Below are 13,345 nucleotides of genomic sequence, written 5' to 3' on the forward strand. Positions count from 1 at the left end.
AAAATTATATTGACCTAACTTACGCTGGCATACAGCCACTGCAGTAAGTAAATCGCTTCTGTATATGCACACTTGGCTTCTTGTGTTGGTGATGCGCATCCTCACTAGGAGAGCTTGTATCGATTGTATTGTCAGTGCAAGGCAGCTTATGTCCACCGAACCAGATAATGTAGACCGGGTCTCATATCCTTTACAGATGGGGCACTAAGGGGGACCTGTAAAACCCACCCATCCTTCCAGCCACAGGTTACAAATGCAATCTATATAATGTGCTACATTTGTTTACATTGCATGTGCTTTTTAGAAACTCTGACAGCTACTAAACACTTGGAATTTAACCCTGCCAACTCATGAGAGCAGCTCCACTGAAGTCAATTGGGCTATTCATGAGTGAGATTTTGCAGAAGCAGATCCTACAGCTGTAAATGCAACTAAAGCTTAACCTGTAATATGAACAATAAATTACTTGCACATTTTAATTTCAGAATTAATGCATAACCTGTTCACTTCTGAAAGTCTGGAATCAGATCCTGGTTTAGGTCACACAGAAATTCAGTGTGGATCTGATCCTACTCCTAGTAGATATTTGTCCGCACAACAAAAGCAATGTAAATTGGGCAATCACCACTCAAGAACAGGATCCCAGTTCTGCAGCCCTTCCTCTCAGGAGTAATCTTACTCAGCAGAATATTCTATGTAATTAGACAGCCCCCCCTCCCTCAAACGACCTGAGCACCTCACAAATATTAGTGACATTATCTCCACAATGCTTCTGTGAGATCAGTGTTACTGGGTCTGATTCACAGCTCACTGAAGTCTCTACAAGGACTCCCACTAACTCCAGATCAGCTCTATTGCCCACTTTACAGTAGCAAGTTGAGGTATACAGACAGGTCCTCAGTGGTATAAATCAACATAACCCTGGTGACCAGCACACACTGAGAATCTGTCTTCCTCTAAATTCTGGAAGACTACACAGGGACTCAGCAGAAGGGACAGGACTTGAACCTAAAACTCCAGAGTCCTCAGGTAATACCTTACCACAAGACCATGCTTCCATTGATAGTCAGATGAGTAAGAATGAGCAGAGTTGAGATAAAAATGGCAGAGCAGACTGCAGAAACTTTCCCAGCATAATTTCAAACACAAATTAAGTCATTCCATTTTGAATTAGTTTGATAATTAGTAATAAATTTGAAAAGTGACCCAGAATAAGTGAGAAGTTAATCTCTTCTTTTTAAAAATTATGTGTGTGGGGGGAGGGATATCATGTCGCCTTATTTCATTTGAAAGTGATAACTTTTTCATCACTACATTTTAAAACTGTGTAGTTACGGTGTCTTCTAAAATAAATTTCACATGAAATACTGTATGTGCTAGGGGATCTTGTATTCCCAGGGAATGTGAGTGTTCATTTCATTTGTCCTGTTACAACTTCCTACGAATTTACTCAGCTGGCTTCAATCAAAAAAAAAAAAATCTGTGGGAATCTCTCTCTCTGTGTATATTATGAAGCTACCAGGCCCTCACACTGATAATTTAACACCAGCTAAGTGCATGAGCAAAGATGGGAAAATCTGAGTAATTCAGTTTCATGTTCTTTCCAGATTTTTGGTCTATAGAGGAACACAGAGCACTGTCTTAGCACTAGCCTATGAAGTATAACAACATAACTGGCACCCCTTTTCTAGAAACCTAGGGCCACCTCTGCTTAGCACAGTGCACACTGATGATAAAGGTGGGGGGGGTAAACAAACACAGTAGTGAGTAGAATTGTATACAGCAAGGACATGATCCTTTGAGGTGCTGAGCACTTCCTGTAACTTAAAGGGAGTGGCTGGCATTCAGCTCCTTACAGGTGCATACCCACCCAACTTCGTTGTAGAAGAAAGCAATTCAAGAGCAACCCCCTAACATGATTTCATTCCTGGGCCTCTCAAGTGAGTGTTACAAGATTACCAGTCTGTGATGGTCAGTGTCCTGCCTCTCCCTCAGGACACTGACCAAATGACTTGGGCTCACACTCCAGCCTGAGCCCAAATGTCTACACAGCTATTTTTTGCCCCACAGGCCAAGCCCCACAAGCCTGAGTCAATTGACCCAGGGTTCTGAGACTCACGGCCGTGAGTTTTTCTCTGCAGTGTAGACATACCCTGTGTCTTTGGAAACACCACATTAATCTGCCCAAGATCAGGAAGTAGCCAATTCCTCCCCGACCCCCTGCTCCTCCCCCATGGGCTAGGGAAATACAGGTTTTCAATCAACCAACCCAAAGGCTTACATACCTCCGGCCCTCATTTCCCAACCCCTCCCCAGCTGCAACTCCTGTCCTTGTCCCAGTATCCCTGACATACATGCATACGCACTAAGTCATTTGGCTCTGGCTCCTCCCCCCCCCCCCCATACAACAAACATTTTGGTTAGACCCACTGACTATTCTGGTGCGTTCACAATAAACCTCCCCATAAAATAAAAACACGTTATACCATACAGGCAGCTTGTAGCAAGCAACATGCGTTATGAAAAGTGTATTGGACAGGTGTACAAAGGTTCGGATAGAAACATAGTGGCAGGCTGTTCATCGGAGTAAAAGCTGACTCATTGAGACCATTTTGGCATGTATCACAGCAATAGTTTGATCGCTCGCTCTGTGCATAAAAACCCAAGCACACAAACCCCTCAAGACTGAAAAACTGCTATTTTGCATGGGGGAGGAGAGGGCTTATGTCTCCAGATCCCCTAGCTCAAATGATCCCAGATTTGAATCACTAATCTGCACTGCCACAAGGCAAAGAAAATTCCAAGAAAACCTGCGCAAGCATGAGGATTTTAGAGCACTTTGGAGCGTTGTCCTGGAAACAGGAAAGATAGAATGATGTTGGAGGGTGAGAGCTCCTCTATACATCCATCCGCAGCACAGGAGGGTCTGAAAGGTGTGGAGTGGCCTGTTCATCTTGACTGCATGAGAGCACTCCATGTAGAGGACTATAACCTGAAACACTGGCTCTGAGACCTGTGACCTGCTCCACTCATCTCAGCGGGTGTTCCCACCCCTGGCCCCCAGAGTGCGTCAGAACCTGTGATATGCAGGAAGCATGCCTGTTCTCAGCGGCCTGGCCAAAGGGGCAGGATTTCCCCAGATCCTGGGGCAGGATTTCCCCAGATCCTGGCTCACATGGAGACAGGGAATGGGCTTCAGACCCTCCCAAAAGGACAAGCACCCCTAAGCCCAGCACTCCTGAGGAGGAGTAAGGGGGGGGGTCCCAATATCCTGGCACACACACACGGGCAGCAAGAGGGGCTCAGACCCCCTAAAAGGGCAAGCCCCCCGCAGGCACATATGGGAGGGGAGAATGTGGTGCTGACAGGTGCTTCTGCTGTTATTCTCCTCCAGTCCCTCTGCCATTCACCCCCACATTCCAGTGTCCCACCCCACTTAGCCTCCACCTCTCTCCCCTATCACCCATCCCCATAACCACCCCTTCCCTCACTGCAGCCCCAAACTCCTCTCCCCCATCCCTCACTCCCTAATACTCCTCCCAAGAAGCATTCATATCTAACTCATCTGGATATGAGTCAACAGTGTGCTGTTGTTGCCAAGAAGGCCAATGGCATTTTGGGCTGTATTAGTAGGGGCACTGCCAGCAGATCGAGGGACGTGATCGTTCTCCTCTATTTGACATTGGTGAGGCCTCATCTGGAGTATTGTGTCCAGTTTTGGGCCCCACACTACAAGAAGGATGTGGAAAAATTGGAAAGCGTCCAGCGGAGGGCAACAAAAATGATTAGGGGATTGGAACACATGACTTATGAGGAGAGGCTGAGGGAACTGGGATTGTTTAGTCTGCGGAAGAGAAGAATGAGGGGGGATTTGATAGCTGCTTTCAACTACCTGAGAGGTGGTTCCAGAGAGGATGGCTCTAGACTGTTCTCAGTGGTAGCAGATGACAGAACAAGGAGTAATGGTCTCAAGTTGCAGTGGGGGAGCTTTAGGTTGGATATTAGGAAAAACTTTTTCACCAGGAGGGTGATGAAACACTGGAATGCGTTACCTAGGGAGGTGGTGGAATCTCCTTCCTTAGAGGTTTTTAAGATCAGGCTTGACAAAGCCCTGGCTGGGATGATTTAGTTGGGGATTGGTCCTGCTTTGAGCAGGGGGTTGGACTAGATGACCTCCTGAGGTCCCTTCCAACCCTGATATTCTATGATTCTATGAATTCCCCCACTCCCCAATACTCTGATTACATTCCTCTCAAAATGAAATAGCCGCCTCCCACCACTCAGTCCAAAACTTCTTTTGTCTTAGCTGGGGGCTTGTGATTAACTTATCCTTAGTTATGTTAATTGAAGGGTGAGTTCACAGCCATCAATCTCAATGAGATCTGTGATTCATTCAGTCTTTTGTACTGCTCAATTTAACAGTACAAGGCAGCAAAAGGAAACTTTTTTTGTGGGAGGCTGTAACTTGGGAGCGCCTTGGTCAAATGAGCCCAAATTTGGTCAGCCAATCCTATCCTATGCCCCCATGAGGTGCACTAAATTTCAAAGCAATCCAAGTAACCATTCAGATTTTATAGCACACAAAAGTTGAGCTTTAAAGCACAAAAAGTAGTAAGAAGGAATGGAAACCCTCTAGCTGGTTGTTTGTATTAGCACATGTGCACTGTAAAAAGATGTACTGTTCTTAAATATCTTTCTCAGTTTGGGTCCCCCAAAGATTTAGTGGGTGTCATACCCTACCTTGGATAACCCTCAAGAGACTGAGACATAAATAGTTTGAGCTCTACCTCTGTGCAAAAGACCCCAAAGCAAACAAAAAAAACTCTAGAAGCTTTTTGAAAAATGGCTGTTTATTTCAGGACTTAGATCTCCACAACCCCTGGCTCAAATGACCCCAAATTTGGATAGCCAACTCTACCCTGCACCTTCCTATGGCACATCAAATTTCAAAGAAAACCAATTAAACACGTGGATTTTAGAGCAATTAGAAAGGTTGACTTTTAAACAGTTGTGACACAACCTTAACTATAGTGGGCTACCCCACCACAATACTTATGTCCAAGTGGCCCAGGGAAAGAGGCAGCAAGGCAAATGCATACCTATACATTCCACTAATTCTCTACCTTCCTCTGCCATGCACTTCCTGTGTCACCCTGGGCACCTTAGACTTGTTGGGCCTGTAACAGGGGGATAATGCATTTCCCCAGCTCCCTGGGGTGCCGAAAATAACTACATTAAAGACTGTGAATGCTTTGAAATCTGATGAAAAGCACTACAGAAGAAATAGGCATCATTCTTATTTTGTGGAGATTCACACTCTGGTAGTAGTGCTGTAGCAAAGGGATAGGGTTTAACTATATTGTAGCACAGCCATTCTCAAACTTAAGCAATCTGAAGACCCCTATTTTGATTTAAATTTTTTTGCGGACCGCCAACCCCCACTCAGTCCCAGGCCCCGCCTCCCCTCCACCCCTTCCTCCAAGGCCCCACCCCCACCCCACTTCTTCCCGCCCCTGTCCCTCCTTTTCACTGCCTCTTTGCTCACCTTCCCCCAAGTGCGCCCCATCCCCTCTCCTCTCCCTCCCTCCCAGTGCCTCCTGTGCTGAACAGCTGTTCCCCAGTGGGCAGGAGGCACAGGGAGGGAAGGGGACGGGGAGGAGGGAGGGAGAGAAGTTGATCAGCGGGGCTGGCGGACCCCCTGGAGTATCCTCAGACCCCAGTTTGAGAAACGCTGCTGTAGCGCGATGAACCATGTGTTCCTCCAGCGCAGCTCCCGCTATGTACACTCCTGAATTTGATTTGATAGATACTATCTTGAAAAATGACTTCAAGCCAGATTAAGTTCCCCAATGTGACAAGCCTGTAGGAGTCTACATCCATATCCATAGTGCCCTTTCTGTCATGAGTATTCACAGAGTGACTTATATGGCGGGACTTATGACTTATGCTCTTCCTTGTTGTGCCATCCATGGGTTCTTGCTACTTTCACCCCTTAGCCTGCCTTTCCCTCGTGAGTGCTTGGACATGCTCACCTGAGCTCCAGGTGCTGTGTTATTGGATATGGCACTATGTTTCTGCACTGCAAGAAAGTATCAATGTGTGAACCTGCAGTGACCTTATTTCCTAAAAGCTTACGGAATAAAATTGAAGGCCCGAGCAGGCTCATCTAATTAAATAATACATGCAGTTTTGCTTATGGCAAAGAGGAAAGGAGCTCAGATGCCCAAAGGCAAAGACACATGAGTAATTTGGACAGAAAAAAAGAGCCTGAGAAAATATCATGAACATGGATTTCCAAACTATTCCTAAATCCTTAGATCCACTTATTTCTACAGAGAACCTTGCTCTTCCCGTCCTCAACCCAACCCCCCACCCCTCCGCCCCCAGCAAGTACCTCTTCATAATGATAAATAGTGCATTGCTTCCCAAAAAAACAATATGGAACTATTGTCTACAGGATGTATTTGTAAGAAAAACAGCAAGCGTGTTAGAAAACAGCTTTGATCACCTGATAGAAGAAATAAGAAACCTTCTCTCATATTTCCAGCTTCGTAAGAAGTCCACAATAGGATTTTTAGGCTGATACTTGCAAAGTTCAAAACACAGGCTTTGGCTGAATGCTGGGTGTTGTCATCACTGTCTGATGCAGAGGTCACAGTGGTGGGCCAGATATTCACACTTTACCACGGCATAGTTCAAACTTAATCTAATTAGTGGGTAGCAAATATTGATTCATTCCTTCTTTTAAAATTCCAGCTTGGAAACAGCCAGAGGTAAATATTTCACTAAATATCATATTTAGGATTCAATTTGGGCCTTATTCTTCAGTGTTCAATGTGTGAAACTTCCATTGAATCCCATACGTGTATGGGGGCCTTAAATTCCATTTCATGTGGACAGAAGGAGATCTGATTTAAATAAAACTCCCAACTCCCCATTTTTAATAGAGATTTTCCAGTGGCCCTCAAGCCCAAAACAAAAGCAACCCACATTAGTGGCTTGTCATAAATATAAAGGGAAGGGTAAACCCCTTTGAAATCCCTCCTGGCCAGGGGAAAGCTCCTCTCACCTGTAAAGGGTTAAGAAGCTAAAGGTAACCTCGCTGGCACCTGACCAAAATGACCAATGAGGAGACAAGATACTTTCAAAAGCTGGGAGGAGGGAGAGAAACAAAGGGTCTGTCTATATGCTGGTTTTCTGCTGGGGATAGACCAGGAATGGAGTCTTAGAACTTTTAGTAAGTAATCTAGCTAGGTATGTGTTAGATTATGATTTCTTTAAATGGCTGAGAAAAGAATTGTGCTGAATAGAATAACTATTTCTGTCTGTGTATCTTTTTGTAACTTAAGGTTTTGCCTAGAGGGGTTCTCTATGTTTTTGAATCTAATTACCCTGTAAGATATCTACCATCCTGATTTTACAAGGGGGATTTCTTCATTTCTATTTACTTCTATTTTTATTAAAAGTCTTCTTGTAAGAAACTGAATGCTTTTTCATTGTTCTCAGATCCAAGGGTTTGGGTCTGTGGTCACCTATGCAAATTGGTGAGGCTTTTTATCCAACATTTCCCTGGAAAGGGGGGGTGCAAGTGTTGGGAGGATTGTTCATTGTTCTTAAGATCCAAGGGTCTGGGTCTGTAGTCACCTAGGCAAATTGGTGAGGCTTTTTACCAAACCTTGTCCAGGAAGTGGGGTGCAAGGTTTTGGGAAGTATTTTGGGGGGAAGGACGCATCCAAACAGCTCTTCCCCAGTAACCAGTATTAGTTTGGTGGTGGTAGCGGCCAGTCCAAGGACAACGGGTGGAATATTTTGTACCTTGGGGAAGTTTTGACCTAAGCTGGTAAAGATAAGCTTAGGAGGTTTTTCATGCAGGTCCCCACATCTGTACCCTAGAGTTCAGAGTGGGGGAGGAACCTTGACATGGCTATAGGTAAGCCAAATATTTTTTCACATCTTTGAATTCTGTAGTTAGTGCTAGGGGTTATGGAAAGATCATAGAGTAGTACCTCGGTGTAAATGCTGTTATGCATCCTATAAAGTGCCAGCAGGGTCACATACAGTTTGCTATGAAGAGTCTAAATATTGCTGGAGATAGGTCTGGCCTGAAGAGTTCAGCTCCCAATCCAGACTCTTCCAATACGTGAAGGTATTCAGAACCATGTTTTGGTTCATCTATAATAGACTGGGGCAGCTGTGACATTCAGTTTTGGACGAGGATCTGAACTTTTCTGAAGTTCAGGGCTGTTTGGATCAGGTGTGTTGGTTCAAGCTCTCCACTAATTAATACAAAGCCCCTCTATAACTCAGAATAACAGATAAAAAATACAAATGAGTGGCAACGAGTGAGAATTGTAATGATGATTCTTGTAACAATGTGTTCATTTTATGGACTACTTTCTGTTCAGCACATAATCACAGCTGATTAATATGGGTCAGCAGCAGTAAGGGTTCTTCTGGCAGCTGGAGAAGTGCCATTCTCCTGAGGAGTACTTCTTTGGGACTCTAACACTATTTGCAGAGGTTTAATACAGTGGTGCATTCTAAGGCAACTACAGGATATCCAGAACAGCAGAGTGGGATGGCTGGAGCTAATCTCTTGTTCTCATTCCATTTCCCTTAAACCCAGAAGTCTAACTTGTGATATTTCATTTCCATTTCACAACTGCATCCTCCAGTTGCACAATACCTTGTGGCAGTGATAAGCGCGGGAGTCCTCTTAATCTTTTTTACATTGCTACCATAAACCTATCAGCTGTCTCTAGTTTTCATATGCACCCATCATTTAAGGAGCAGGAAAAATTAAGGAGCAGAAACCCAAATGATGAAAATATCTAGCTGTGTCCTAACCATTAGACAGAAGACAAGATGCCTGGATTCTGTTCCTAGATTGTAAACGCTTTGGGGCATGAACCATCTTTTTGTTCTATGTTTGTACAGCACCTAACACAATGGAGTTCTGGTCCATGACTAGGACTCCTAGTGTTTCCATTATACAAATACTATAATAAGCTATTCCACTGTCTTGCTACAGGACCATGGGTGAGTTACTTAGTTGACTCATCTGAAATCTGGTGTTTTGATGGAATACCTGCCTCAGAGGTGCTGCAAGGCTAACTTACATGTTTACAAAGCGCCATGGGTGCTTCCACTGAAAGTTGCTATATTCCTCGTACTTTGTGACCCTTTAGGCATAAAGTCAGGAAAAACAATGCAGATCCAACAAACATTGGTAAAAGCAACTATCATTTCAATTTACAGCCAGGAGCAATTAGATTTTAATCTACCAAATATGTGCAGTAATTAACAACAATATTTGGCACTTTTATAACATCTTCCATCAGACAATTGTAAAGCACCTTTAAAATGTTAATGACCAATCAGTACCTATGCAACAGGGAAGGGATGTTGCAGCTCCTCAGATGAATGTTTTTTTAGACACCTGCACAAGAAAGGAAAAAAGCAAAGCAGCACCATGTGGGTTGTGTTACTGAATTAATCAGCCTGCAATTGACCAATTTTCTACCTATGAACACAAGAAATATAATTATTTTTAGGTCATATGAATGAGAAACTATTATGTTCACAGCTACTTTATGTCCCAGGTGTGAAGACAACAGATACAAGTTTAAATATTAAATGCAGAAATTCAAGTCTCAGTAACATTGAAATTGTGACTCAAAGCCAAGAAATTCAAAGATATTGGCTCACACCCACACAGTTGCAGGAAAAGACAAGTTTCATCCCCAAGTGAATTTTTTTCACCAAGTTATAAGTCCCTAAACTTGGCTTTTAAATGTTACTTGCCAACACAACCTTTTGTCACAAAGTTGTAATTGTAGTACACAATATTAATACTAAACTAAATATTTCCAAAGTTCCGAACTTCCCAGGGCTTCTACAGATCCCTGCATTCAAGTTTGGTAAAATACCCAGCTAAGAATAATTTACCTGGAAAGGTGGGCCTAAATAACCTCCAAGGATCTAGGCTGTGGTGACTAGGGACAATATGCAGAGCTGTAGGTCTACCTGCAATAATGAATCAAATGTTCTGGTCAAATGCACAATAAGACTTGGCTCTGATAAAATGAGATCAAATACTTGATCCATCTTCACCATGCTATCAGTTAATATGAAAACAGATGTTATTTCAGCATTAGAGCAAAGAACTTGTATCAAGACTCTTGGGTCCTTATTCTCAGACAGAGTAGTAGAGTGGAGAATTAAGCCCTTGGGTTCTATGCCTGGTGTTTATGTTTATGAAAATGTTTATGAAAAATGTTTATGCAGAAAATGTTTATGAAGTGCTCTGAGATCCTTGGATGAAAGGTGCTAAGTACCTAAATGTTAAAGACACCTACCTACTCTAATGAAAAGATTAGAGATTTCCCAAGTCAATGAGGTTGTCAGGCTGAGATGCTGCTTCTTTACATGACAGAAGAATTGGTGGGGTCCCAAATCCTGCACTGTTACACTAATGCCATACCACTAACCTTGTATGGATGTGTCATAAAAGAGGGCAAAATGTGGCCTGATTTTCTGAGGTGCTGAGCACCCACAGCTCCCACTGACTTCATCTGGGATTGGAGTTGCTCAGCCCTTCTGAAAGTCAGACCCCTCATCTCATCTTTCATTGCAATACATGGTCTGTCACTCCATGGTCATCAGAAAATGAGGAGGGTACTGACAAAGGGCACTAAGATTTGACTCTTTCATTGTACCTTGTTTGGAAAAGGTTTAAAGCTAAAATAAAACTTTTCTGAAGCACCGTGAGGTTCACGGACAATGGCGGGAGCTGCAGGTCTCAAAAGTTGATTCCTGTTGATTATGTTCATTAAAACAACACCTGGAGAGCTATGGCAGCACTGACTGAATAGTCATCAGAACACAATTGTTTACGAAGCACTGGTCTTCAGAAAGATCTGAGTGTCAGGCAAGAGCTTTACCCCTGCCATCATAAAAACCCTACATCTTTTCTACCAATAATTAGACAAAATAGGCATTGTGGATTTGGGAGGTTGGAGGGAAATGGGTGAATGAATGAAATTTAATACAGTGGTGCATTCTAAGGGTATGTCTACACTACAGAATAAGGTTGAATTTATAGAAGTCGGTTTTTTAGAAATCGGTTTTATATATTCGAGTGTGTGTCCCCCCACAGAAAATGCTCTAAGTGCATTAACTCGGCGGAGCGCTTCCACAGTACCGAGGCTAGAGTCAACTTCCAGAGCGTTGCACTGTGGGTAGCTATCCCACAGTTCCCGCAGTCTCCACTGCCCATTGGAATTCTGGGTTGAGATCCCAATGCCTGATGGGGCTAAAACATTGTCGCGGGTGGTTCTGGGTACATATCGTCAGGCCCCCCTTCCCTCCCTCCCTCCGTGAAAGCAAGGGCAGACAATCGTTTCGCGCCTTTTTTCCTGAGTTACCTGTGCAGACGCCATACCACGGCAAGCATGGAGCCCGCTCAGGTAACCGTCACCGTATGTCTCCTGGGTGCTGGCAGACGCGGTACGGCATTGCTACACAGTAGCAGCAACCCATTGCCTTCTGGCAGCAGACGGTACAGTAGGACTGGTAGCCGTCCTCGTCATGTCCGAGGTGCTCCTGGCCACGTCGGCTGGGAGCGCCTGGGCAGACATGGGCGCAGGGACTAAATTTGGAGTGACTTGAGCAGGTCATTCTCTTTAGTCCTGCAGTCAGTCCTATTGAACCGTCTTATGGAGAGCGGGCAGGCGATACGGATTGCTAGCAGTCCTATTGCATCATCCTCTGCCGGGCAGGCAAGAGATGAGGCTGGCTAGCAGTCCTACTGCACCATCTTCTGCTGAGCAGCCATGAGATGTGGATGGCATGCAGTCCTTCTGCACCGTCTGCTGCCAGCCAAAGATGTAAAAGATAGATGGAGTGGATCAAAACAAGAAATAGACCAGATTTGTTTTGTACTCATTTGCCTCCTCCCCCGTCTAGGGGACTCATTCCTCTAGGTCACACTGCAGACACTCACAGGGAAGGTGCAGCAAGGTAAATCTAGCCATGTATCTATCAGAGGCCAGGCTAACCTCCTTGTTCCAATAAGAACAATAACTTAGGTGCACCATTTCTTATTGGAACCCTCTGTGAAGTCCTGCCTGAAATACTCCTTGATGTAAAGCCACCCCCTTTGTTGATTTTAGCTCCCTGAAGCCAACCCTGTAAGCCGTGTCGTCAGTCGCCCCTCCCTCCATCAGAGCAACGGCAGACAATTGTTCCGCGCCTTTTTTCTGTGCGGACGCCATACCAAGGCAAGCATGGAGGCCGCTCAGCTCACTTTGGCAATTAGGGGAGCACATTAAACACCACACGCATTATCCAGCAGTATATGCAGCACCAGAACCTGGCAAAGCGATACCGGGCGAGGAGGCGACGTCAGCGTGGTCACGTGAGTGATCAGGACATGGACACAGATTTCTATGAAAGCATGGGCCCTGCCAATGCATGCATCATGGTGCTAATGGGGCAGGTTCATGCTGTGGAACGCCGATTCTGGGCTCGGGAAACAAGCACAGACTGGTGGGATCACACAGTGTTGCAGGTCTGGGACGATTCCCAGTGGCTGCGAAACTTTCGCATGCGTAAGGGCACTTTCATGGAACTTTGTGATTTGCTTTCCCCTGCCCTGAGGTGCATAAATACCAAGATGAGAGCAGACCTCACAGTTGAGAAGCGAGTGGCGATAGCCCTGTGGAAGCTTGCAATGCCAGACAGCTACCGGTCAGTTGGGAATCAATTTGGAGTGGGCAAATCTACTGTTGGGGCTACTGTGATGCAAGTAGCCCACGCAATCAAAGATCTGCTGCTATCAAGGGTAGTGACCCTGGGAAATGTGCAGGTCATAGTGGATGGCTTTGCTGCAATGGGATTCCCTAACTATGGTGGGGCCATAGACGGAACCCATATCCCTATCTTGGCACCAGAGCACCAAGCCACCGAGTACATAAACCGCAAGGGGTACTTTTCAATAGTGCTGCAAGCTCTGGTGGATCACAAGGGACGTTTCACCAACATCAATGTGGGATGGCCAGGAAAGGTACATGACGCTCGCATCTTCAGGAACTCTGGTCTGTTTCAAAAGCTGCAGGAAGGGACTTTATTCCCAGACCAGAAAATAACTGTTGGGGATGTTGAAATGCCTATATGTATCCTTGGGGACCCAGCCTACCCCTTAATGCCATGGCTCATGAAGCCGTACACAGGCAGCCTGGACAGTAGTCAGGAGCTGTTCAACTACAGGCTGAGCAAGTGCAGAATGGTGGTAGAATGTGCGTTTGGACGTTTAAAGGCGCGCTGGCGCAGTTTACTGACTCGC

At 45.0% G+C, this 13,345-nt stretch overlaps 1 protein-coding gene across 2 annotated transcripts in view; it reads right to left on the bottom strand.

Moving 5' to 3' along the window:
• MAML2 (mastermind like transcriptional coactivator 2) overlaps positions 1 to 13,345 on the bottom strand; it is a 301,446-nt gene that overhangs the window by 163,919 nt on the left and 124,182 nt on the right. The gene's annotated exons all lie outside the window — the stretch shown is intronic.

This window comes from Lepidochelys kempii, chromosome 1 (genome assembly GCF_965140265.1).
Source record: "Lepidochelys kempii isolate rLepKem1 chromosome 1, rLepKem1.hap2, whole genome shotgun sequence".
NCBI classification, from domain to species: domain Eukaryota; kingdom Metazoa; phylum Chordata; order Testudines; family Cheloniidae; genus Lepidochelys; species Lepidochelys kempii.